This window comes from Malaclemys terrapin, chromosome 7, assembly GCF_027887155.1.
Source record: "Malaclemys terrapin pileata isolate rMalTer1 chromosome 7, rMalTer1.hap1, whole genome shotgun sequence".
In the NCBI taxonomy this organism is placed as follows: Eukaryota; Metazoa; Chordata; order Testudines; family Emydidae; genus Malaclemys; species Malaclemys terrapin.
In genome coordinates this window covers 102927643-102952129 of record NC_071511.1, presented here as the reverse complement: position 1 = coordinate 102952129, position 24487 = coordinate 102927643, and the positions used below count along the sequence as shown (strand labels likewise).

General features: G+C 39.8%; 1 long non-coding RNA gene across 1 annotated transcript in view; it reads left to right on the top strand.

The window, feature by feature from the left end:
- LOC128840182 (uncharacterized) overlaps window positions 1–24277 on the top strand; it is a 34524-nt gene extending 10247 nt beyond the window's left edge. Inside the window, exon 3 of the long non-coding RNA XR_008445611.1 lies at window positions 24176–24277. This is a non-coding gene — a long non-coding RNA (uncharacterized LOC128840182). The remainder of the gene's footprint in view (window positions 1–24175) is intronic.
- Window positions 24278–24487: the final 210 nt, after the last annotated feature.

Below are 24487 nucleotides of genomic sequence, written 5' to 3'. Positions count from 1 at the left end.
TTTGAAGCTTGTGATGAAACTCTGTAGGATAAATGAAGTATGCATCGGTATGGTAAGTTTTAGAAAACAGGTTACTTGTTCTTCATCTGCAAAGAAAACAGTAGTGTTTAGAACTAAAAGGGATCGATCCTTGAGACTTTACCATATGATTGATTACTGTCATGCTTTAGTAAAATTCATCTCTATGACTTGAGACTATTAGAGAAACAAGATGGGTGAGGTAATATCTTTTATTGGACCAACTTCTGTTGGTGAGAGAGACAAGTCTCCCAGCCACATAGAGCTCTTCTTCAGGTCTGGGAAAGAAGATTTCTGTGTGGCTCCCAAGCTTGTTTCTCTCACCAACAGAAGTTGGTCTAATAAAAGATATTACCTCACCCATCTTGTCTCTGTTATATTCTGGCACCCACATGGATACAACTACACTGCATACAACATTGAGACAATGCTTTTCATCTCCTTAAACCAGGAAAAAATCTATTTACCCTTGCTACTCAAATGCTCCACAACTCATGAGTATATTTATCTTGTAATAGGTTTATTATTACTATTTAAAACCATTTAACTACATTTTAATTATTAAGTGTTTAGGAAAAATGCATAAAGACAACCATTTTCCTTGTTGCAAACATAGTGGTTTTCCAGATGTAAATTTTCTTTCCAAAGTAAATATTAAAGGTGATGAATGTTTGTATTCAAAATGTTTTAATGAACAGCAAGTTTCTTTTACAACTTTTTCTTTAATCAGTTAGTGTGTTTTCAGCTTCCAGTAATATTAAACACATGAATTTACCCATCTTAACTTTCAACAAAAAACAGGGGAAAGCAAAACAAAACACTACCACCAACAGGTAGCTATTGGTAAAGCTCTGTTTTAACTATTTAATTTGATTTAGTTTACCTATTTCAAGTGGAGTTGAAACTGCATTTTTTTGGTCATGAAAATGAAGAAAAGCAGAGAGAAGCTTGAAAGTTTGTCTTTTTCACCAACAAAAGTTGGTTCAATAAAAGCATATCACCTCATCCCACTTTTCCCTTTCATAAAAAAGGATGACCTTCACAAGTACTGAGTTTCCCAGACTTCTTCCATAAGTTAATATTTGATACTGAAACATATGAAGGTGTATGCAGTATATAAAGAGCATGACTAGCTAGAGCAAATTTTGACTGATACTGTTCATTTATTTGTTTTTTCTTAGGTTGGTTGAAGATCTTTATTGGTATTGGTTATTCTTTTATGAGGGAATTGCTATTATGATCTTTTAGCAAGCTCTCTACTATGACAGATATCTTAAACTACTATTACATGTTTGGAAGTGATGCACAATTATTTAGTTTGAAGATATTTGGAACAAAATTATAGTTACAAACTCAGACTGATTATTTAAATAATGAAAAAGGCACAGTTTAGGAATAGAGTTAGGTTTAAGAACTTAAAACTTTTAATGCTAACCCCTGTTATAAACTCAAATAACATCTCCTATGTTTTTCATTATTCTAATGCCAATATTTATTATTTTGTTTTTAAATTTTAAAAAGTTATTTAATTTAATGATCATAGAAAGTGTCAGGTTGACAGCCTTGGAAACAGAAGATATCTGTTTGCAGCACAGAAGGTATTGCAAGGGGAGCTGCAAAACAAGATTGTTCCACCGGTGTAGCTCAAATCTGACCTGAAGGGACCATCTGTGCAGTGAGAAAGGTAATTCAGCTTAGACTGTAAATTTGTCAGGACAGGATCTGTGCCTTCCTGCATGTTTGTGCAGCACCTAATAATATGAGATCCTGTATAATAAAATGAGTTGTTTCTTTGCCTTTCTGCTAAGGATGTCAGCTACTTCCAGTTGGGATGTTCTTCTCTCCATTACTGACTGAACAGCCACCAGCTCATTTCAGATAGCCCACTCAACAGCCTTCAGATAATATTGACTTTTGCTTTAAGGCTGTCCTGGGTTGGCTTTGCGGCAATCCAGACTCTGCAGGAGGAGGACTACAGTCTTTTAAAACATTGCTGCATGTGTCTACCATTGCATTTGTTTGAATGAAATTTCCAATGAATCAGATCAGTTCTTGGTACTGGGGGGCATGGATCAGCATTCATGTTGCACTCCCCGATAGGACCTGGCCCAAACTGGGGAAGCTAATGATCCAACTAGCAGACTAAATTTGGTGATGAATCCTGGTCACGTGCCACCTGAAGGACTTTGCACATACATTAAGAAGTTCTTGGTACTAGTAACCGATAAGTGTCCTTGCTGTAGCATTGAAAATGGACTTGTGCAAAGATGATAAAGGTAACCTTGGTAGTGCCATGATATTTGCACATGAAAATAGCATGCATTAAAAATAGCCATTACACCTGTGCTCAACAGTCTGGTTAATTTGCAAGTGGACTGTTGGTTTTGACCTATAAATGGGTCCTACATGGGTTGGGATCTGGCTACCTGTGATACCCCTACAGTTGTGACCAGTAGAGGGACTTTAGCTAATAGTTCCCTGTTTTAAAAAGGTGCTGGAGGCAGGGCATTTTCCATGAGAGGTTATAGAATCTGGAGCTCAGAGTCTGCATTTGGTGACCCTAATAGGAATATTAGGATGTTCCAGAACAGGTGGGATGAGGGATTTGGAAGGACTGATTGGGTAGGGTGAAGTTATTATTTTATAATTAATTGATTTAAAGGATAGTCTATTGTTAGAAATGTGAGTGGTTTGTATAGAGAGTGGTTCAGTTTATATACTTTTATTAGGGCTGGCCAGCAAACAACAATTCCAATTTGTGAAACATTTTGAAGTTTTGAAATTTGATTTTGTTCCACATTGGAATTAAAATGAGGCCTTTCAGAATCTTTTGTGAGATAGGATTGGGTGGGGAGAAGAGTGAATGACACATACACACTTACTTGCCTGGTGTGTAGGGCTCTGGCCTGGGCTGTGGGAGTCCTAGATTCAAGTCCCTGTGCTATCTGATTTGGTGTGAAAAATTCTGCTCTGACTCTCTCATTTTGAGCAAAAATGAAAGCCTGGACTTGAGAAATCTTCTTGACCAAATGTTCATCAATATGTTTTCATGAACCATTTTGGTTTTGACAGAAAAAATTTCCTTGGAAAACTTCAATTGGCTCTAACTCTGATATCGATTTGTAATGTTTTAATATTTTGTACAAGCAGCTAGAGCTTGGGATACTTATATTAAAATAAATAAATACAACAATATTTAGAAAGAAGATTCTTTGACTGACTTACAGGAATACATAATTCCCAGGATAGCAAATCATTCTCAAGAGATTGTATTCAACAGCCCCGGAAACTATTCTGTATTCCTTTGCCCAAAGGTTTGACAGAGCGAGTTCTCCCTCACACTTTCACCTTTGAACTGTAACACACAATGTTGCATTTAGTTGATGACCATGAAAAAGCCTTTCAACATGTTTTAAAATTAATTATACAAATCTTTGTAGAATTGCAAATTCATTTTTAAAATTTTAAATGCAAATCCTTTATTTTTCACACACTCATGTTGCTCAGAAAAGAATTTCTGGTTGTACTCATGGCTTTTAAACACACCAGAATGATAACATACAGGCAGATGTCTGAATAGTCCTCGATACTAAGAAAGAATATCAGTATCATAATTTCTAAATTCTTTGGGCCCAATTAATCTATAGTCTTGTTGAAGTCAGAAGAGTTGCATGCAGGATAAAATTGGCTCCTTTATTTTTAAAAATCAACTGATACAGTATATGTCCTCCTAGCCTCTCCCATTCATAAGTTAAATAATCTTGCTTTGGGACTTCTTTCTAAAGGTAGTCAGTTAAGATAGTAGAATGGGTCTAAAGGAACACATTGATGTTTCCTGTCCATTTATTATTTGCTCATTTTTTAGTGCACCTCAGTCTCTATCAGCAGTTTTCATTCCTCATTCTTTAATCTTAGCTCTAGCTTGCAGTGTGTCTTTCAGTGCTGAGGCAGTGAAACTCCATATTTTAGCTCTGCAGGGACGCTATAGAAGTGAGTAGGTAAGTTTCCCCATGGTATAAGTATGTTACCTTTGCAGTTTCACTCTTTCATCAGCCTGGAGCATCTTGTCTACTCCAAATCGGGGTTTTCCTCATGACAGCACATATTTGCTGCTCTTTTACTAGTGGGCATGCGGCAATCATGTTTCAGCATATGTGAAATATATAGTTAATACTTTAAAATTTCAAATTCCATCTGTTATGTGGGAGTTTGAAATCTAGGATAAAGGGTCTTGCATTTTGTGTGAAAAATAAGCATTTATAATTAAATGGATAATCCTCCACCAGTCATTCTGCATATTCCATATTAACTCATATCGATTTGTCACTAGAAGTATATAGAATAAGTGTCTGTTTACAACTAATACATTATTGGGATTAATTTGTAATGATAAAGGTCTAATTACAGTGCCTATTTTTAAATTATTTTATAAAATGCATTTCTGATCTTATTGAACATGACTTGCAATAGATTTGTAAGGATACTTGGTTAAAGAAAGACTACTATTGTAACATAATTAACTATTTAAAAAACTGCATGCAATTCTTTGTTTTTAGTTAGTCATGAAATTATTTTCTTTATATGTTGAAATATTTTACAGCTATTCTTTTTCTGCAGAATGGAAAGTGAGTAAAGCACCATGATAGAAAAGGTCATAATCTCAAAACCGTAAAAAAAAGTAATGTCATCTCCTCTAGTGTTGAAGGTTAAATATTTTAGTGAAAAGTGTCAGGGATGTAAGAGGACATTGACTGAAACAGTGGCCCACTTCCTTAAGTAACTGTCTTTGTGCCACAGTCTTGAATCCCCTAGTTTAAAGACCTATTGGAAATGAGGTCATGAGGTGAGAGGTCATGTACCAGGTGACCAAGAGTTCAAGTTAAAATGTGGCAGCAGCATTCACCAGGGACAGAGCAAACCAAAATCACAAAAACTTCACCAACAGTCAGAGAGTCCTGTCAGGCATACAGAAAATAAAATCTGTTCTCTTTGTGTATCAAAAATTAAAACAAAAACGGGAGCTATAGTAAATGTTTGCCTCTAGGTTTGTTTGCTAGGGGGAAAGTCTTATCACCTGCTGATGGAGACAGTTGGGATGATGAAGGAAAATGTGTATGGTTTTATAAAAATAACAGTGAGAGAATATAATTTAAATATTACTAGTAGAGGATCCCATAATGTGAAAAAAGCATTTTTAAATAAAAATCATTATAATCAGAACATATTTGTATACATTATGTACTAATAAAAGTATTGATAGTGTATATTTTATTTCTAATACACAGAATGTATAATAGATATAAAATAGGTATTCTTTAAATCACATCTGAATTTAGTACATAATTTTCAGCTTTTAGCCAACATTTAAAGTTAACTTGTTTGGTGCATGTAAATATGAAGAACAAGAAATTATAAAATAAGACATTGTGAATGTTTGACTGATCAGCTACATTAAATATTTTCTTGGTGTGATGAGGTGTATAAACCAAGCACTGGGGTTGAAGGGGTTAAAGATGACCTCACCCAGTGCACATGAAGATCATGCTCCAGATGGAGGTGGAACTTAAAAGGAAGCCAGAAAGTTCAGAAGGGGGCTAAAAAGACAGGGAGAAGAACCGGCTCTGGCAATTCCTGAGAAGGCACAGTGCGGCAGCTTCTCTGGGGAAAGAGGAACCTACCTGCTGAGCCAACACATACTAAAGATGCAGTTTGTATCTTTTCTTATTTACCTTTTGCTATGGACTGCAAAGCTTGGACTAAAGAGATGCTTAGGAAGTGCCCCAGGGTAGGCAGCCTTACGGTGCTCTTGGGTGCCTGACTTTTGATGATCCTCACAGGCCCATGGGCTGGAGCCTTGTGGATTGTGAGGACCCTGGCTCCCCTTCTAATCCTCCTCCATATTAAGAAGGAACTGACTCCCTAACCATTAGGTCATGCTTCCATCAAGCACCAACTTTCACACTTGTTTACATGGTAACCAGATGTGCAAAAGGACTTCTGCCATATGTCTGTCCCTGTGAGATAGAACAGATTCTGGCACATTGTTTCAGGTTCCCAACTAATAAGCTTCTAGACTATGACACGATAGGTCTGGGAGTAATGTTGCTGTCTGTTGGCATATGAAAAGAAAAACTAGAAAAGATTCTGAGCAGTTAGGTACTTCAGAACTTGTATGCTGCATGTCTCTACAACAATAGTTAGGAATTATGGGACTGTCATGGAATTTTATAGATTATTCCATTCCATAGCTGCAATGCTAGTGGGCTCCACTGTGCTAAACAGAGTAGTAAGAGCATTTAACACAAAGGTAGAAGAGCTAACGTGCTGAAAACTTCTGGAGAGATAAGAGTGGGGTGACCAGACCTTACAAACTTGATGCTCTAGCCATGGATATGGAAGGTATTCACTGGCATTGGCTCTTGTATAACAGGATGCTCCACAGATAATATTGTTGAAAAATCCAATTGATGGGGACCATTAAATGTACAATTTTCATTGGCATTATTTGGTTACTGAGGGAGCATTCCACAGGCAATATTGAATACAATCGTGTCTAAAAGAATCTGCTGTATGGCAGTATCCATTCCCCAGACAACCTTCCATGTCTATATCCATGTGGCAAGGCATCTCCTAGAATACTGTTGGCATGATTACTGTTAGTAACTGTAATCAATTAACTACTTACATTGGATATTTAATTTTTTTTAATAGTAGGTACTAAAGCCAGAGAGTGACAGTCTCTATTATGTATTAGACGTATTGGATTAAAATAGTTCTAACTAAGAACTGGATTCCATAAGTACTGGATTTTGATTAAACTTCAAATAGTAAGTAGATACAGGTTTCACTCTTGGAACATAATAAATGAAAATGACACCCCTTACCTCAAGTTTTACTATGAGAACAGGTTAGATATGCACTTTTGTTCAAAGGATATTTTGTCTACGCCATATATTAAGAAAATGGACACACCGCCAGTTTGAGGAATGAATATTTGTTGGGTGTAAGCCAGCCAGCCAAGTAGGATGTGAGGAAAATGAAATGCTGAAGGATCTCCTTTCACTTTAAGCAAAGCAACTGATCCCACATGTAAAACAGGACATATGCATCACCACTGTTGGTCCATTGATTTCCAGTCCCATGCTTTTTCTGTTTACCAGGCATGATCTTAACACAGTCCTTGAATGATTTCAGTAGGCCTTTTTGTTTGTACTAATTCAGTCTTTCAGCCTCTTTTGCATCTTCCCCCCCCCCATCAACATTTATTGTTATATGTTATTGTGACACTATATACAACTTTCTCACAGTTGAGCTCACAATTAAGGAAAATTTGCAGACCCACATCAAGCCCCATCTCTAATTTTATGCCATGGTTTAGAAAAGATCTTCTTTTATAGTAATATTTGTACACTGTGAAATAATGAACAAAATATACTTTGCAAAATCATTCCCCGTGCTGTTTTCTATGATATCAGAGCAGCTCCAGAGCTGGCCCTCATGGAACTTAAAAAAAAAAAATTTTTCAAAAATGATTACAAATCATTTATTTGCAGAATGTGTCTCTCACTCTTGCTATTAGAGGCATTCAGTACTTTCTTAACTGTAGGGTTCTCCCACTTTCAACAGAAACATCTGCAGGCATTAATTTTATGTGGGTATTAATTCTATTTCTCTATAAATTATCAAAAATATTTTTGGAAAAGGAAAATGTCCAGTTGATGAATTTCCTGATTGTTCTATTGTTCCATACTTCTCTGTAGAACTCCTGGACAGCTTAGTTGCTAATTGTATCTGTAAAGTTGACCTGAAATTATTCAACAACAGAACACATTGTTATGCAATTTGTCTCAAACTCCTAATGCACAAAAAAGGAGGAAATTGATTAGAATTTATTAATAGTTCTTTTATTTGGTCTTTATAATATAAATACAAACTTGTCACAATTTACATCCTGCCTCCATCTATGTAACTTACAAATATTAGTGTGAGGGAATAATGTGCAATTTTTAAAATATGGACCCTTCCTCTATTCCAAATATTCTGTTTCAGAACCCAATTTACCTTAAAATTAAATCTACAAGTGTTCAGTGGGTCTGGACTCCTAACCACAGATTCTTCTTAAATTCCTGTTTCAGCTTATTCTCTTTCCATTAATTCCAAGGAAGCAATATTATTTAGGTGTGGAAACTCTTTATGCATCCCTCATTTCTTCCATGGTTTCAGCACACCCTTCCCCTGCTGCTTTGAGATTGGAGGGGCTTTTACCCATTATATGCTCTGCTTCTCCAACAAACTTTATTGACATTCACTTTCTTATAATTAAAGCACAGCAGGAGAAGCCATCCCCAGGTGCTGGTTGTGGGATGCTGGGAGGAATAATCACCCATGAGGTTTTGTAATTGTCTCCCTATGTTTCCTCAAAGAAACCAGGGCAGAGCTTAGAGAAGTTATATTTTACTATGATAGGAAATATCATTTAGCACTGATTAACACTCTTTTGACTGGTGTATAAATACATTTATACATAGTTTTAAAAATGCAGATACATTTTAACCTGGCAGTGAGGGAGAATCCACAACAGCCTTTGGTAAGTGCTTCCAATGGTTAATTAACCTCACTGTTTAAAATTTGCACCTTATTTCTAGTCTAAATTTTATAGCTTCAACTCCAAGTCATCGGGTCTTGTTATACCTTTGTTTACTAGATTGAAGAGCCCTCAAATTTCTGTTCCTCATGTAGATAGATCATCATCAAGGCACACCTTAATTTTTTCTTTGTTAGGATTAAGAGATTGCACTTCTTGAGTCTTTCCCTATAAGGCACATTTTCAAAGCCTTTAATTAGTCTCCGGGTTCTTCTCTGAATTCTTTTGAATTTGTCAACATCTTTCTTGAAGTGTGGGCTCAGTATTCCAGTATGATCATGTGACCAGGCTGAGTGCAAAGCAAAAAGTAAAAGGCAGGTGCTGTTGCTTAATCCGTGAATGAGCTGCTTGAGAGCCAGGAGGACTGCAACTATTAGGTCCCTCCAGATAAGGGCAAGCCAAAGGAGCCTAAAAGGGTATGATTGGGAATCAGTGAGTGGGCCTGGGACCATCTGAGTGAAACTGTAGGGACCTCCCCTAGCTGCGGTGGAGCTTGAGGAACTGTTGGGTGCAGTTGGACTCAGGCAAGAAGACCTACTGACTTTGTGGAAAGGTTTGGGAAACCTGATGGGAAGGCTTGAGGCTCTGGGAACTGACTGATCTGAGGGGAAGGAGCCTCAAAATGAGAACATCTCCTTTGCAAGATAAATGACACCCAGCTCTGGAGACTTGGATTTGAAATTTAAAATGGGAGGGGGGGAATGATTGTATGGAAAGGTAGAATGTGAGGCAGCAGCCATACACTGACAATAGGGTAGTGAAGCATTCTATGATAGAGCTAGATCCTGAAATCCCCATATGGAAAAATCTGTCAGGGTATGTTTACATTGCAATTAAAAACCTACAGCTGGCTTGTGCCAGCTGACTTGGGCCAGTTGTGGGATTTTAATTGCAGTGTAGATATACCTTCTCTGACTTCAGGACTGGACTATATATGTATATTTGTTTAGTCAGAAAATAGGCCAGACTTTCTGGTGTGGTTGCTTTGCACTGCACCAACAGAAGAATGTGGCTACAGAGCTAGTGTATTTGGCTCTGGGAAGATCACTCCAATGCAAGGGTGATTATCCGGTAAAGAAGGAACAGCCTAGCCTAGACTACTCCAGCTCACACCATGCCTGCTACCACGGAGAGTAGGGGACTGGTAGTCTTGGGATTGCAAGAATAGAAATGTGAGCATTATGCTACCTTTGTACACCCTCAGGATCCCACATAAATCCATAGCATGGATAATCCATAATACCCAGTGGACCGCATGCCAAAAGGAGCTGACCCTGTGAAACTTCCATAGAAAACAATGAAAGTTGCAGGTGTTAAACACTTCTCAAGATCTGGCCCATTATACTTATTAAAGCTGTTACTCTGCATGTGCAAAACAAGTTTTCAAAAATCACCTATAGTGCAAAACTTTTTACAACTCAGTTAAAAAATATAGCATGTCTCTTGGAAAATACTGTTCTTTAGATGAATGAATACAAAATAGCATCTACAGGGAAAGCATGTTAACTCCTCACCAACTTCAAGGCTGAGACATTTTAATAAAAGTTTCAGAAAATATTTACACCAAGAATAAATATAATCTGTGAAAATCATGGTCTTTCATCCAAATACAGACTGTCTCCCAGCTACAGGACATTTTGGACACTAATAAATGGCATACTTGCTAGTACTTTTTTAATGCCATATACTTCTTGGCATGAAGCACAGAACTACAGGCAGCCTGTTCAAATGGCAAAAGCTGCAGAGAATAAGGTTCTCACACCAACAGTGGTGAGAATGAATGAAGTGACTTGAAGAAGGATGAGATATACAAGAGGAGGAAAGAGAGCAGGGCCGCCTCCAGGCACCAGCCCACCAAGCATGTGCTTGGGGCGACACCTGGAGGGGGGTGGTGCGGTGCGGCGCTCCGGCCCGAGAGCGGGGCCGCGACTGGGCTTGCCGCCCTCCCCGTGGCGCTCCGGCCGGTCGGGGAGAGCGGAGCTGCGGCGGGCTAGCCACCCTCCCCCCAGCACTTTGGCCGCCGGGGAGAGTGGAGCCCCGGCCGGGCTCTCCGCCCTCTCCCCGGTGCTCTGGCCGCCAGGGAGAGCGGAGCCACGGCGGGCTCACCGCCCTCCCCCTGGTGCTCCGGCCGGTTTGGGAGTGTGGGCCCGCAGCCGGGCTCGGCATCCTCCCCTGTCATGCTCCCCGCCGGGGGCAGCGGGAGGCTTTTTTGCCTGGGGCGGCAAAAAAGCCATAGCCGGCCCTGAAAGAGAGGCATTGTCTTGGAGCTATGCTGGGAGACCTGGTTGGTTTTAAATATAAGGACAATTTTTGACTACTAGCAGCACAGATTAATTACTAGCAGGGGCAATAATGGCCACATAAATTAGCTGGTTTCAGCGTGGTAGCCGTGTTAGTCTGTATCAGCAAAAACAATGAGGAGTCCTTGTGGCACCTTAGAGACTAACAAATTTATTTGGGCATAAGCTTTATTAAATTAGCTGCAGTCCACAGGAAGGTTTGGCATCATCTGTTGTTCTGTGTAGCTTTGGGGTATATGTTTTGGATTAGGAAAACTTGACTGTTGTCATTGTTTACAAGCTCCATGACCACTGGGTTAAGGAATTGTGACTTAATAGCTCTATGTGATAATGCACAGAGTATTAGCAAACAGGGAGGGAACTAGAAAACCTGGATGAAAAATCTTGGCAATATATAACCAGCATCTAATGGGTTTTGTGTCTTAGTTGCTCTAATCCATACAGAAGAAATTAAGACACAAGTCATTTTAAAGCTGTTTTTCTGCCACATATGACTGGTTATTCATGGTTGCTGAGTCACTGTGCTGACAGCTTCATATTAAAAAGTACACATGGGCAAGTCTCACCATCACCATCCAACTCCTCATGCAGAGAAAAGCAGCGGCAGGCTGTGTTTGCAAGCTCCTTGCATCTTCTGAAGTGCTGAGCCAAACTATTTTCGGTTGGGTTAGTACTGAAGTTAAGTGTGGCTTTTGGACTGTGAGCACAGGAAGGAGAGCACTTTCCTAACTACCTCTAAGCAGATTAGGAAATGGTTTAGCAGTAGCCAGCAATTGCAACAGCTGCTGTGTGAGGCCAGATTTTGGAATTTGGTCTTGATTAGTAGCTAGTTTGTTTTTTGATATACTCTGGGGCTTGATCTAAATGCTTATTATCAACTTTCCTTGCTTGCTGAAAGTTTTGGTTCTGGTTGGTTGAGCTTTGACAGCTGACATCCCAGGCCAGGCGAGATGGTGACTTTATTTAAAAGTGTGGCTATTTTAAGTGGGTAATATTTATCACCTGAAGGTTTTTGTGTTTTGCTTTGCTTTGTATTTGGCAGTTTTAGTTTAGGCACAAATCGCAGGGCAGGGAACCAGGACTGTTGGGTTCTATTCTTGTCTCTGCCACTGACTAGCTCTGTGACCCAGAGGAAGTATTGCATCTCTGTGTTTGTTTCTCTACCTGAAAAAAATCCCTATCCAATTTTGTAAAACACATTGAGTCCTACAGATGAAGAGTGCTAACGCTGGATGACCTGCCCTTTTAAGGGGTTAAAGCCCTAGCTCTGACCTGTGCCTGGTGACAGAAATCAGGTGACTCTGAGCAGTATAAGGAGCAGCTTGCAGCGAGGAGGGTTGGAGTAACATCTGTTGGAAGGCACTGGAGCAATGGGGTACTGTCTATTGGTATCTTTCTGCTGGAAGGCAGCTGGTGAAGAAGCAGCCTAGGAAGGAGCTAGGGAGGAGGCCTAGAAGGTGGATTACAGAAGGACCTTGGAGAGGGGTTGTGTACTAGGGAGCCAAAGGTGAAGGCCTGATAGGCCGTGGGCTTGGGCACTACAGGAAGTGGCCCTGACAAACAGCAAAGCAATGCAATTTAGGGTAGACTGCTGCTCACAATTTAGAGGGTTGTAGCAGAGGCAGGGAAGGCACTCCTGAGGTTTCCCTCTACATGGTGCCATGAGAAAACTGGCAACACCTGTGTTAAGGGGGAAAGGAAAATTGAATCCAGAATAGGCTGATTAAGGGTTGTCTCTGTTTTGTTTGGGATCTCTTCTTTTGCTGGGAAGATGAAGCCTTTTGCTTTGGCTAGAGAGCCAAACCACCAACTCAAGGGGGCATCCAACTATTTGAGAGTGAAGAGAAATTGAGGCATAGGTAACCTGATGTGGGACAAGAAAAACATGATTACAAGACCCAAAGATTATTAATTAAGTTATCTAGGGATAGCTTGTAAATACTCCTTATGTAGCTCTACAGTGGGTGGTAGGGGGTATAAGCAACAAGCAACTTCCTCTCCAGCCCACCTGTGCCCAACTCTCTTGTTACCCATGTAAGGGCTAGCCAGCATCGCAGCCCTTGCATATGGAGAAATGCAGGGAATGCTCCTGGAATGCTTTCTCCAACCCCACTCATGCAATTGCCTTGCTAGGAGCGCCATGGAGTAGGTGGAGCCATGACTCTCCCTCTTCCATGCACAGCAGCTTGCGTACTTGCTGAATGCCCTCCCCTAAATGTCACTGAGGTGCTCTTAGAGGCCTTCTACCCGGGGGGGGGGAGGGGAGGAATGCTTCCAGTGCTGCTTCCCAGTATTCCTTATGGGCTAGATGTCACAATCTAGCTCTTATAATGCAAACTCTTTATAGGATCTGTTGTATGGACAGGGACTACTATACACTTTAGGCAATATCTATAATAAATTATTACTTCAGTGATATGACTCTGATTTGTCCCAGTGTGACTGAGATGAGAAGCTGGCACATAGAGGGGGGAGAGAGATGTTGCAGCTTACCTTCCTGAGCTCTCCAATGCGTGGCAGATGTGCAGGCTGCACCATCCCTTAAGACTGTGCAATCTTCCTGTCCCATAAGCCAATGGCCTTGCCTCCTTGCTGTATGATTGTGCCTGGTGGGGTGCTCAAGGGTTGTCCAAGGGAATGATCATTCCCTTCCTTCCCAGGCTAAGGATAGTGTACTTTTTAAATGGAACATGGCCCTTTTGTGAAATAACCTGATTTTGAATCTCTTAATCACACAAAGTAGCACTTGTCCAGCAAGTAGTCCCATTGAAGTTAATAGGGACTACTCATGTGAATAAGGTTGGCTAGTAGGGTTATGGAATCAGCTCTTGTGGCCTGATAACGTCATGTAATATAAAGATTTAGTAAATATTAAAAAAGTGATTCCCATCAAGAAAAACAAAAAATGAGGATTACCCAGAGTGCACGCTGTCAGCCTTTAGGTTTTTTAAAATAATAGTCGACTCCTATGTTTTTTGTGATTAAGTTTTTATTAATTTTCATAAAGAAACAAATATACAAAAGGCAAATGATTGATCACTTGTATAGGTTACCAAATACCGCACATTTCACAGGATTATGCAATTACAAAACTTTACAACTTGTCAGAGCTGCAAGACCAGACAATACAAAATCTGACAATATTATACAGATATAACATTTGGGTGGGGGGTAACAATAATAATTGATAAAGTGATACACAAATAGTTCAAAAATGCCAGACCTCCATTCCAACTGACTTCTGCTTTTTCCCTCCCTCTTCCACCATTCCCTCCTTTGCCTAACTCAGTATTTTTTATCCAAAGCATCAAAGAATAGGGACCAAATTTTTCCCAATTAATATTATTACTCTCTACATTGATAAGCTATTCTTTCTTTGGCTGCTAACTCAGACCGGTCCAAATACCACTGCTCTCTTTTGGGCATAAGCCTACTCATCCATTTTTGTTGAATCATGCACTTGGTGATCATTGTGGCCCTCAAGAATAAAAGTCTTTGTGGCAGAGTTAAACCCAGAGTAATAGGTACATAATGTAAGATATAATTTTCAGCTGAGTTTTGGTTGCTGAAGCCAAGTACTATTTTCATTCTTGTGTCCACCAGAGGCAGATTTACAGTAAAACACAGAGTGCCCTGGCACGGGGCCCCCCAATGATAGGGGACCCCAGGGCCGGACAGCTGTGGGGGGCAGAAGCTTGGTCCTGCTGGCTTCTGGGGCTCCTGCTGCAGGCTCTGCACCCACTGGCAGCCAAGCTGCCCCCTCTCCCGCATCCTCCCTTGAGTGTGCCACGTTCCCACCCCTTCCCCTACCTCCCAGCACTTCCCCTGCCGCCAAACAGCTGTTTGCCAGCACTTAGGTCGCTCCGGGAGGGAGGAAGAGGAGTAGGGCCGCGGTGCGCTCAGGGGATGAGGCGGGGGTGGGGAAGGGGGCTGAAATGGGGCAGAATGGAGCGAATGCAGGGCCCCCGCACTCCCTCTACTCATATACCCCCCCAGCCCCCTGTCGTGAGCTGCTCAGGGCAGAGGGCTGTGGTGGGGCAGGGGGCTGGGAGCACCCCCACGATCCCAGACCCTGTCCTGACTCCTGCACCCCCCTTCACACACCCCCGCCCTCCCTGACTCCTACACCCCCACATCCCCCCACCCTGAGAATCAAACGGGAGCTCCTGCACCACCCCCACATTCCCACCTACACCCCTCACACCAAATGGAAGCTGCCCCAGGTAAGCACTCCACACCCCAACCTCCTGCCCCAACCCTGATCCCCCTCCTGGATCCTAACTCCTGGCCAGACCCAACCTCCCAACCCACTCCTGCACCTCTCTCACACACACCCTGTCCTCCCTGACTCCTGCAAACCCCTGCCCCCCCAAACTCCTTGCCCCTGCCCTCCCTGACTCCTGTACCCCCCACATCCCCATCTGCACCCCTTGCACCAAACGGGAGCTGCCCCAGGTAAGCGCTCCACACCCCAACCTCCTGTCCCAGCCCTGAGCCCCCTCCCACACCATAAATCCTGGCCAGACCCTGCACACCAATGCTTTTTTTTACATTTTTTTTATAAAGCGCGAATGGTACAAACAATATTTGGAAAGATCATTAAGTGGTCCGCCGAGACCCTCAGTGATTTTTCAAGTGGTCTGTGGAAAAATAAGTTAGACTACAAGAACCATCAAGGTACCTCACTTTAGTTTCATTTAATTCCTATTACTTATAGGAGGAGGATGAAGGAAAAAAAGAATGATAAACGGGGGTGGGGGGAGATAAGAGAGAATGTTCGTTTTCTTGGCTGGGTCCCAAGGAGGGGCCCCCAAAATGAAGCTGAGCACAGGGCCCCACTAACTCTATATCTGCCACTATGTCCACCTCTTTTTCTCAGCTGCCTGAAGGTTGGACAATTTCACAGCATATTACAGTACCAACAAGCATCCAGGCCCCCCATCTTGCACATCTCTGTGGCTTCCAATAAATTTTGAATGGAATCTTTTGCAGTATCAGGCATAGCCTGAGATCCACAGAAGCATTTTTAACATTCCATAATATGCCCTGCCACTGGGTTCTTTTATGGGATGTGATAACTCTCCTTCCCATGCTTTCACAAAGAACTCCAAACCAGTGAAGTTCTTCTTTATTAGTAAAGCATACATAATGGCCATGGGTTTGGGGAATTTGAGTTATTTCCAAGGTTCCCAGTAGCTCTGGGACCTGACAGTCCTCGGACATCTGGACGACCAAACTAACACATTAGCAATTGTTTTAGTTGTAAATACTGCCACTCCGCTGAAGGTGGCAGGTCAGATAGTTGCTTTAGTGTTAGAAAAGAGAGAAAGCCCTTTTCCTTGACTAATTGGGAAATCCATATGATGCCCTTGCTCTGCCAAATTATAGTTTTTTCCTCCCATTTGTAAGTTTGGATTACCCCAGATAGGTGGTTTTGCCTGATGGTGAGAATGAAATTGATAGCTCTCAGGTAGGATAGCCCAGACCCTTCACGCAGCCACCATTGCAGGCACCTTATTTTTCTCCAGACTAAAAGAAGAACCAAGGAGACCTGCAGGGAGAATTGGATGCATTAATAACCATTTGATTACTATCTGTGTGGACAAAAAAGGTGTTAGCATGCTGGAACCAATTTGACATCTGTGACTTGATAAAAGCATAATAGTAATTTTGTAAGTCTGGGAGCCCAAACTCTTCCTTGGCTATAGGGTGCTGGATAAGTGATATTTGTGGGCATTGACCAGGGCCCCATAGAAAGGCTCTAATAATGTTATTAAATTTTCAAAAAGAAGACAGAGGGTATATTTTAAGTTTTAGTTTCAAGCAATCTTAAACTGTCACAATAAATATATGGAATAGATGAGCAGAAATCTTATTGCTAGCTGGCTAAAAGTAGTATTTCATAGCAATGCTTATTTATATAATCAGGAAAGTGTTCCAAACAGTTTAAAGTTTACAATCTAATGACAGTGTTTTTTATTACATTGTTCTATTTTGTATCCACAAACACAGACTGGTATATGGTCATTACAGTTGAAATACCTCAAATATGTAATCACAGGGCTATAATTTAATGGTTGTGAGGCCATAGCCATGAAGTATGACCTTTATGCAGAGTAAGAAAACCCAGACCAACTATTATGGTGTCCCAAATAGTTGAATTCTGGTATGCAAATGACCTCATGTAACCACTGATGTCACAATCTATCCCAACCGCCATCATCATAATGCTCTCAAACTACCTACAAAGCTTTTTTTCCCTTTCTTTTTAGTAAGAAAGTAAGATATTTCCATCTGGCACAGTGAACAATAGAGGATAAGGGGCTAAAGTGTGATTAAAAATGAAATACTTAGCAGTGGAATTTAACCCCCTCAATATGATTTCATATTGATATAAACATAAAAGTAAATACACATTGATTTAAATATAGCTGTTATTATCCTTAGCGTCATTCCACTACCATTCAAAATGAATTACTTACAGAGATCTCAAAATACAGCGTTATGTATAAAATATGGAAATAAACATGGCGATGCACAGGACACTTTATGAATAATATGTTTCACTAAAGTCCTAAAGGAAAAGTGCTTATAAGCTTCATTCTCTATTAGTACATATTAAATAGAATGTTCCCCTCATCATAATATGTTCCACTGATAAAGACAGGGATAAATTTTACTTGCCTTAGTCACACAACTGTTTCATAAGTCTACTCACATAACTAAGATGAGCAGGATTTGGTCCACAAATAATATTAAATTCTGTTTGTTCCATGTAGAAATTGATATTTCAGATCACATTATGGATTTTTACATTGGACATTTTCTTCACCATTTCCTATATTACAAAGCACTGTGACCCAGTCATGCTACACATAAACAAAAAAATGGTGTATTATATGTGCATATACTGTATATAATTCTAACTTCTAGAAGAATAATCAAAGGATTAGATAAAATACACAGTTTATTTTTCTTGAAAGCCAAACTTAGATACAGTACATGGTTTTCTTGCCAGCACATTTCTTACCTTGTAAAGAACATGGCGGTAGTAATGAATGATGACATGGTGAATGTCTTAGACAAGATGAATATTGTTATAGTGGAAATTATCTGTACTTTTTTGTCCTGCTTTGCTCACTTTTGAAAAACTGAGGCTATGGCTTGAATGGATCTGATCTGGGTTGTTTGAGACACTAACTGGGTTTTTTGCATCCATAACTCTTTAAATTGTCCCTAAATGTGTACTAACAGATCCTGCTAGGGTAGTTAAAATACAAAAACAATTGGCTTTAAAATGAAAGAAGTGTGAAGGAAAATATTGTTCTGTGTCTCTTACTAAACTAAAATGATCTTGAATGATCTTATCAGGCTTTGCAGGCCTGCCATCTACTGGTTACTTTTAATTTTTTTTTAACCAGCAGGAGTTCATGATGACTAAAATGTAAACCCCCATGGAAATGTCTCAAACTTTCTTTATTGAGCTACAGGAACTGAGACTAGGGAGAATGTATTTCGCTGTGTTGGGCAGCGTATCTACATGATAGGCATAAATTATACCTAAAACTAACAGAGGACCAGAATGGAAGAATCATCCTTGATAAGCTTTTGCCATATTTCTCTTTTTAGATTGCCCATCTTTTTAACTGTGTAAATAGCATACATTCCTCTATGGATCAAAACTTTCATAATAGCAACGGAAAAAAATACCTTGTTCCAGATCTGCTTTTGATCCAGGTCAGCTTCCCCCTCCCTCTGGTGAAGCAGCATAGCACAGTGGCTCTCTTTGACTATTTTTAAATTATGCATGTAGTGGGCTTAATGAATGTCACTTTAGATCTCAACAACATATTTGCTTTTCATTCACAACTGATCCATATGTTAAAACTTACTAGTGACAGATAATATCCAAACACACTCAGCTCTAGAAATAAAACAGTAAAAGTTATATTTCTAAATATATCATTGATAGTTTATTAGATAATAACTGATATTTCCACTTCATTAGCTGCTTTTCACCTAAGGATTTGGGAATTCCAATCTTCTTCTCCAGGTTCCTGTTTTATGGGCCCAATCTGCAGTTCTTACTAAGACCTAGTGAAATTAATGGATACTTGATCAAAATACAGACCATGTTAGGACTGCAGGATTTATATAATCTGATTAAATGAGAAGAAGAGAATTTCAAGGTCCAGGAAAACCTAAAGGATCCCCTCCCTTAGTGACATTCTGCAATATCATCTACTCAGGCTCTCTTCTTGAATAATTTTTAATTTTTAAAACTTGTTCCTGCTCAGTTATTCATTTTCGGTGCGAAAACATGGCTTTATTCAAGAAACAGGTGGCTTAACACATGAAGCTCTTACTAATGAAGGGAGCAATCCTTTTTTCTTTAAAGATGCAATAAACTACAACATTAGTGAATTCCTTTGTTTGAGTATATAGCTAATAGATCTGTGAGTACCTAGTGACCACTGTGAAGATTTATGCTGCACACTACACCAGTAGCAGAGCTAGAACTCCTGTCCTACTGCTGCAAAAACAAAAGCTACTATCGCTTGCGCTAAATGAAAACATCACTTTCTGGTTTCAGTCTATGAAATATAGTTAAGCTGTTCTGATTCTATCCAGCAGATAATAGTAGTGTACACATAAACAAGTTAATTACAACAGAGACAACATTCATGTGTAAGAAGTTGAGTCAATTGCTGCCTTGAAGTCAAACATGTGTGTGTGGGGAATTAATGGAGAGGTGGACTTCAGCCATCATCTGACCATACTATTGGTACAGGGATGAATATTTCACAGAAAGCCAGCATGATACTCCTCTAAGCAAGAGCAATGGGTGTGTCCTTACTGCTGTTGGCTAGTGCTTGTGGCTGATGACAGTGGGCTTAACAGTTGGACATGCTCCTCTTATTAGAGATCATGCCTCTGGGGAGATGTGGTGCATGCCTTGCTGTAAAGTGTGCATACTTCCCAGAGTGCATGAGTGTGCTTTGGCAGGACCCTACCCTTACTCACAAAGGGGAGAGTAGAAATAAAAGCTCTCTACATATTCTCCCATTGTACACCAGAAAAGCACAGGACAGAATTTTTCCATAGGCTTGCTATACGTGGCTTTTTTAGTTATCTAATATCTCAACCTTGCTGCACCAAAACAGTCCTTATGCACAATAACTCCTGTTAGAAAAAAGTGAGTTCTACATGAAAAGGGCTGCAGGATAGGGGAGATCAGCCATTGAAACTCTTCATTGCTATATGTGCTCCATAGCTATGAATATTCATTTATCCTTGAATTATTACTTTCTCAAATGTTATGAATACAACTTTAACGTTTTAAAATTCTCAAGCATTCTAGATCTCAGTGAAATAAAAGTAGAGAGTATGTTAATGAGACTGCAATGTGTGCTTTTTTGTTGATGGCCTTGATTCTGCAAACACCTATCCATGTATGTGAGTACTCCCATTAACTTAAATGAGCTTACTCACATGTACAAATGTTTGAAAGATCAAGTCCTATTAGTGAAAACTTTTACCACTCAAACTGGACAAATTGAACTCAGCTTACTGTACAAATCATTATACTTTTGGGGTCATACTTTCTCCTGTCTAAATTATAAACTAAAATAATAGCTATGTTGGGAACAGCTTTGTTATCCTTTTGTTCTTTTTTTCCCCCCAAAGCTTTTGTTAATTTTAGTTAGTTGTGTGTTATGTGACAGGTTTTTGTTTTTTTTTGCTGTTAAATACTTGTTTGTGAAAAACCTGTTCAGGAATTGGAATAAAGAATTAAAAGGTCTAAATAACAAATAATAAAATATTGTTCAAGTCCTCTCTTTTTGTCTCAAATATGTCTTAATTTGGCTCTAGAGAGGAAGGCTTAGCTAGAGAACTGTTAGAACCAACATATTTCAAATAATGTTATACTTACTGAAAGAAGAGTTTGAGACTCCTAGAATTAAATTGTGGCCCCAGTGAAGTAAATGGGAGTTTTGCCACAGACTTCAAAATTTGAACTGGTGTATGGAATCAATGATGAACACACACAGAGCTGCTGCAACCTTAATTCCTGCCCTGGATAAATTCTTGCTATTCAAACTTGCTGTCTGCCAAATTCTGCCTTCAGACACATAAACTCCAGCTGAAGCCTAGGTGAGTTGTGTACATGTATGGAAGGGCAGATTCTGACCTGTGAAGGAAAGACAAACATTTGTTTAGTGTGAGTGATATATCAGCCATTTCATCACTCTAAACATAGTTTTCCAGATCCTAAGCTGTGAGTAAGGAGAGCTCAGCATGGGCAAATGCAAAGGCAGCTCTGACCCTGCGACCACCTGGGTGTTGGTCCGGTATTTGATGTAGATCACAGCCTGAAAACTGCTCTAATTTATGCTAGTTGCCAACAACCTGAAGGACTGGTTTTTGTCATCCTGAGTGTTGGGATGTCCTGGCTGCCTCCTTTCCCTAAGCCAGGCTCCCTACCACTGCTGCCAGGAGGAGTGCTGGTGTGGGAGTTGTTATGGCTCTACACCTGAAGATCTCCTTACACTGGAAGAATCCTCTTGTGGCTCAATTAACCAGGGCAGGATCTCAGCCAATGAATGTAATCCTTTCATTGATAAAGGTTTTTAAGGCTTAATGCAATATGCATCTTACGTTTCCTGTAGTCTGGTAGCTTCAAGGGTGTTTTCTTTGTTAAGGGATTGGGCTGGTAGTGGTGAGGATAGGTTGTTTGTAGCCATCTCATTGACAACAGTTGTTTCCTTGGTCTGACTCTGTGTGAAAACATCCCCAAATAATCTACTGAAAGGTGTAAAATAAATAAGGACTCGTTTTCATTTAGATATTTTGTTAAATTGTAAAGAGATGTACTGTACATGTTCCAAAGGGCCAGTCTGAGGCTTACTGAATCCAACAGCAATTTTGCCACTGAATTTACTGGGTGTTGGATCAGACATGCATTTTCACGACTATAACCATAGTATTTAAATCAGAAACTCAGTACTTTGCAATTTGTATAATCTTTTGTCGTTAATGTTACTTGAAACAAAATTTATGATGCAGCTGGTTTGAAAATACTATTTGCTCACACATCTTTTCCTGCATAGCCCGTGGTTACACTAACATACATCACCTGAAGAGGTGGATATACCAATAAGTATACATTCAGAAACGAGAAGACCACATTACAAAAGTATTAGTTGTGGTACATCTCTGTGTTTATGTCTGCTCTATGTGGTCAGTGAAAGAATTGGGAAGAGGAGAATTGGGGGTATTAGAGAGACATTTAGGGTAACATTCAGGTCCCACTGAAATCAATGGCAAAACTCCCATGATGTTTGGATGGACATGGAGAAGAAAAAGGGGAAGAAATATTGAGGGAATGCATCCTGGGGAAAAGTAGTTTGTCTGTTTTAACTGATCCCACAACATACCTACAATGTGTTCGGAAAACAATTTTTCTCCAATAAATTGCATTGTCCAGACTATTAGTATCCAGTATATTTAGAGTGCTCTGCATATTAGGTAACATAAGTTGTCTAGGCTTCTTAGGTTATCAGCTACCAGAGTTAAAAAAGGCATGGGGTTGACACCATGTATTTTCTGCCTGAAGTGGATGCTACAGAATCATTCTTTAATGGAAAGGCTGTAACGAAGGGGCAAGTTCCACACCTGTTAGTTACAAGTCTGAGTTTCTTGTCAAACTGGGAGGGTGTATCAAATGGGATCATGTCCTGGGTCTACTACTAGTCAATATTTTCATTAATGTCTTGGATTGAATGGAGAGAATGCTTATAAAATTTACAGATGACACCAAGATGCGAGGGATTGCAAGCACTTTGGAGGACAGGATTAGAATTAAAAATGATCTTGATAAATTGGATAATTGGTCTGAATTCAACAAGATGAAATCCAGTAAAGACAAATGCAAAGTACTACACCTTGAAAGGACAAATCAAATGTACAACTACAAAAATGGAGAATAACTGGCTAGGCAGTAGTATTGCAGAACAGAATCTGAGGGTTGTTTGTGGATCACAAATTGAGTATGAGCCAGTAATGCAATGAAGTTGCAAAAAAAGGCTAATATCATTCTGAGGTATATTATTAGGAGTGTCATATTTAAGATACGGGAAGTAATAGTTCCACTCTGCTCTGCGGAGGCCTCATGTGGAGTATTGTGTGAAGTTAAGGAAGCTACCCTGTAAAAAAGATGTGGACAAACTGGAGAGAGTCGAGGAGAGCAACACAAGGCTTAGAAAACCTGACCTATGAGGAATGGTTTAAAAAAAACTGGGCACGTTTAGTCTTGAGAAAAGAAGCTTGAGGAGGGATCTGGTAAATCTTGGTAAATCTTCAAATGTTAAGGACTGTTATAAAGATGAAGGTGATTAATCATTCTCCATGTCCACTGACGGGCAGGACAAATAAATAATTGGCTTACTCTGTAGCAAGGGAGATTTAGATTAGATATTAGGAAATCCTTTCTAACTATAATGATTGCTAAGTACTGGAATATGTTACCAAGGGAGGCTGTGGAATCCCCATCATTTGGAGGGTTTTAAGAACAGGTTAGATAAACATCTGTCAGGGATGATCTATGTATATTTGGCCCTGCCTCAGGACAGTCAGTAGGGTGACCCGATGTCCCGATTTTATAGGGATGGTCCCGATTTTGGGGTCTTTTTCTCACATAGGAACCTATTACCCCCCCACCTCCTGTCCCGATTTTTGACACTTGCTACCTGGTCAGCCTAGCACAGTGGGATGGACGAGATGACCTCCCGAGGTCCCTTTCAGCCCTACATGTCTATGATTCTGTGAAATACAGTAGAAGAATGCTGCAGTTTGTGCACATGATCTCAAAGAACTTAGCAATAATATTTGTAAACCCTTTTATCATTTTATCTTTTATCAGTATTATTCACGTATACTGGGGTGTTTAAAACTGATCTTGTTTTCTTGTTATGCAAGATGTTTTTGCAGGGATTTACCATAATAATGTCTTCTAATCAAGCTGATTATGTATCCCATATGGGACATTAATATATGAATAAATTGTTCTTTGGGTACATCTGTTTATCAAACAAACTGTAATAAGCATAATACAGTGTTCCATAGAGCACAGTATACAGTGTAATATATATATATATATATATATATATATATATGCTGCATTTCTAATATTTGTACTCTTTTTAACTTCTAGACTCATGTCTGAACAATGAAAAACTAAAGCGATTGGTATGAGAAGGAGAAAAAAAGAATTGAAAGATCTGAGGATGACTGCTGGGGTCTGTGCTGAGGACAAATTCTCACTGATAAGGTATATCAATATGCCGCTATCACAAAATCAGTTTGCCTTTATGCTTATTATTGAATATAGTGCTTCAGAAGGAGCACTGATGTTGATTCAAAGCTGTATGGGGAAAACTGATTATAGGTGGTATTTAGAAAGCAACAGAGACATCTAATGAGGACTGTGCCACATACAGACAAGAAACAGTTATTGCTGTTTCTT